The following is a 3332-nucleotide window of genomic DNA, read 5'->3' as shown; positions in this document are numbered from 1 at the left end:
ACTGGTTATCTGGTAGCTGTCATAGGTTACTGGAGCTCAGCAGAGTCCAGTGAGTGGCAAGGACTACTGGATCACAGCATTCATTCACTCATAAATAAGATGCAAACAAAATAGAAAAGGCCTGACTTCTCTTCAGTTGGAGGTAAACAGAAATTTGTAGGGAAATCTTCTATGCTTTTAATTCTAGTTCTAATCTTTGAAGAAATTTTTCAAATTAATGGATAATGCTTAATAGTCAGTTTCAAGATATATTTTTCAGCTTGTCTATTTAGATTGGACATGCACATGTTCAAGCTGTGACGATACTAAAACATAGGTGCTTGATTTATAGCATAAAGTGCTGGACTGTCAGTCAGATGTCTCCAGGCCAGCTGTCTCTGCTCAGCAGCTTCACAGATTATGCACAGATTATGTCCCTTTACAGAGTTGGAAGGGACTCACAAGGATCATCAAGTCCAACTCTTAAGTGGATGGCCTGTATGAGGATCAAACCCACGGCCCTGGCATTATTGGCACCATGCTCTAAACAACTGAAATAATCTCATGTGTTCACTTTGGCTGCACATATACTAAAATTGGAACAACACAGAGAAGATTAGCATCACTCCCGTTGCAGGATGACATGCAAATTAACTCAATCTACTATCTAATGATGCAGTGTACACAGTCATGCAAAAACTTAGAAAGGGGTCACATGATTCACATCAAGAATTAAATGTTATGGTCTGTCATGACGGAAAGAGCTAAGTGACTACATTCACTGCTAGCTGCTAAATGTATGTGTTGTAAAGGAGAGAGAACAACTAAGAAGTGTAATTTAAAGTGTAATTCATTAGAAGTGAATTGCAATGAAGTCTGTTCAAAAAATCTTCACTTGAAAAAAAATCTTGTTGTTGAGAAAAAGAAGTTAGAGGTTTTTTTCTGTATTATATATAGTTCATAATCACACACTGTATCTAAGCACTTCATCTATTCAGTATTTCAGGTCTGAAATGACAATAAGGATACTTTTATCTATATTCTACAATATAATGTAAGTTAAATCTAAAATATTTTACTATTCTTTCTGTATATAATGTATGTATTATATATATAATATATATATTCTTTCCATTATAATTTGACAATGTTACAATTGCTCTTGACAAAGTCAACACCCTGAAAATTGGCACTGAAAATGAAAGGACTTTATTAGTATTTGGTGATTTCAAGTCCATACACATAACAGATTCTTATTGCCTATTCCTACAATACATAGTCATGACCTGCTATACAATCCACCAATTAAGTTGAAATTATGTTGAGCTTTTTTATTTTATTTTATATATAATATAATGATTTGGTTAATTACTGTTGCTTTTTGCAGAAGCAACTTTATGTATATCTTTGATTGAAATAAGTATGAGAAACGGATAATTTTAAAAGAACATTTTAACATTATTATTCAATGTGCATTAAATTTGAGCTGTTTATAATCAATATTAAATTCCACATGTAACTGGAAATGTGACTTTAAGAGACTAGGTTGGTAAGCAAAAGGAGTAAAGGGCTATCTGTGGTTATATAAAAATTTTAAAATGCAAGCTTCTAGGGAAAAAAACAGCGAAATTGAACTAGCTCTTTCAACATCTCACAATTTAGTAAACACCACACTGGAAGCAACTTAATTTTTCTTGTCAAATATCTCACAACACTAATTACATAATTATATCCCTAAGAAGATGCCTTACCTCCTAGCTTGCAAAATTTTTCTAGTTATGTAGCTCATTTACAGTATTAAGATACAAAAATTGTTATTATTATTGACAAACTTTTAAGGTTAAAAAGTGACTGCTTACTATCTCAAGTAATCTTTTAGCTTTTTAGCATTACTTATTGAAAACTATCCATATTCTTGAGCCTGTCTAAAAATTCAGGGGTACATTATGGGTTAACCTTAACTCAGAACCAGTTGTAAACTTATTGCATGTAGCATTTAGATACAAGCTCTTTACCTTTACATGTATTCCAGGTTTCACTACCTTTTCATAGTTTTCTTAATAATGTGGTAATATTAAAACTATTCTGGAAAACAGTATAAAAGCTAAGTTTTCCTTTGTAATTTTACTTTGTAATGGAAAACATTTAATTGTCCTTATCTTTTCAGGACCAGATATGCCTTTGCCTGATTTATTAATGTTCAACAATTTCTCACTTGGATATATGTTCATTTTATCAACACTTTTTATTATGAATAATATATATTCTTTATTATACGTTAGCTCTTATGAAATAGCTAAACTATCTGCTTGAATTTTTCTGCAACCTAAAATGTTATTTATTTATCCTGTGGACCACTTTACTTCTAGAAGGAATGACATTTATAATAAAAATAAAATATTTTTTAAAAATCCTTCCTTTATAGGACAGGAAGCTAGAGAGTAGGCAGTCTGTTACATAATCAGAATAATTAAATTATAGTCGCCATCTATAAATCATTATATGAAATTGCATATGTTCTGTCTTTGCCAGAATAAAAATATTTATGTAAATTTATGAAACCTGTCTTGTGAAGGGAGTAAAATTAAGATTCTAAGGAATGGACAACCAAAGCTGACACACAGAGTTGCTATAACTTTTGAAACTATGCCTTTAAAGTATCCCAGTGATGACCGCTTTAAACAAAAATGTGAAAAATATTGTATCTCTCTAATTTATTAGATTCAAGCATTACACTTAAGTAGCTAGACTGGTTTACAAGAGTCATATGACATAAAAGAAAAAGACATTAATTGCAAAATCAAATGGTGATCTCCTTCAACTGGAAATTAGCATCTACCATAATTGCACATCACTGAATAATGTAGAAATTCTTTGGTTTTAGTTCAAGTAGTCCCATAGAATGTTTAGGTATTATTACAAGTGAGTAGATATATTTTATTATATTTATTACAATGGTGATTCCAGTGAAAGGAAAGACATAATCAGTAATAGCACATCTGTTTCTCCAAAAGGCTTCTATTTTTATTCTTTTTAATAGTACGAGAAGCAAAGGTCTGTTTTGGGGGTTTTTTTGTTTCTTTCTTTTAACAGCCTAGCTAGGCATGGGAAGGGTCTGTATGTGTGTATCCTTGTATACATATAACTGCAGGTGTTAGTGCAACTCATTTTACTCTCAATCCTTTGACAAAGACAGCAAGCAGACACATAGCAACACCCCTCCAGAGATAGTCCAAGAATGTTTGTTTATGCCAACCCTTCAAGAATTATTTTATTTCAATAATTCACTTAACATGTGTTATGTTTAAAAGGTGGACAAGCATTAAAATAAGTACATTAAATACGCATTGAAG

General features: G+C 31.6%; 1 non-coding gene across 1 annotated transcript; it reads left to right on the top strand.

Annotated features, from left to right (window-relative positions):
* Window positions 1-547: 547 nt before the first annotated feature.
* On the top strand, window positions 548-652 carry LOC135406050 (U6 spliceosomal RNA). The gene has a single exon (XR_010426123.1). It is a non-coding gene; the product is annotated as a U6 spliceosomal RNA (small nuclear RNA).
* The last annotated feature ends 2680 nt before the right edge of the window (window positions 653-3332 follow it).

Source organism: Pseudopipra pipra, chromosome 1, assembly GCF_036250125.1.
Source record: "Pseudopipra pipra isolate bDixPip1 chromosome 1, bDixPip1.hap1, whole genome shotgun sequence".
In the NCBI taxonomy this organism is placed as follows: domain Eukaryota; kingdom Metazoa; phylum Chordata; class Aves; order Passeriformes; family Pipridae; genus Pseudopipra; species Pseudopipra pipra.
The sequence above is the reverse complement of the archived record's forward strand: the minus strand, read 5'-3'. Positions and strand labels throughout refer to the sequence as shown.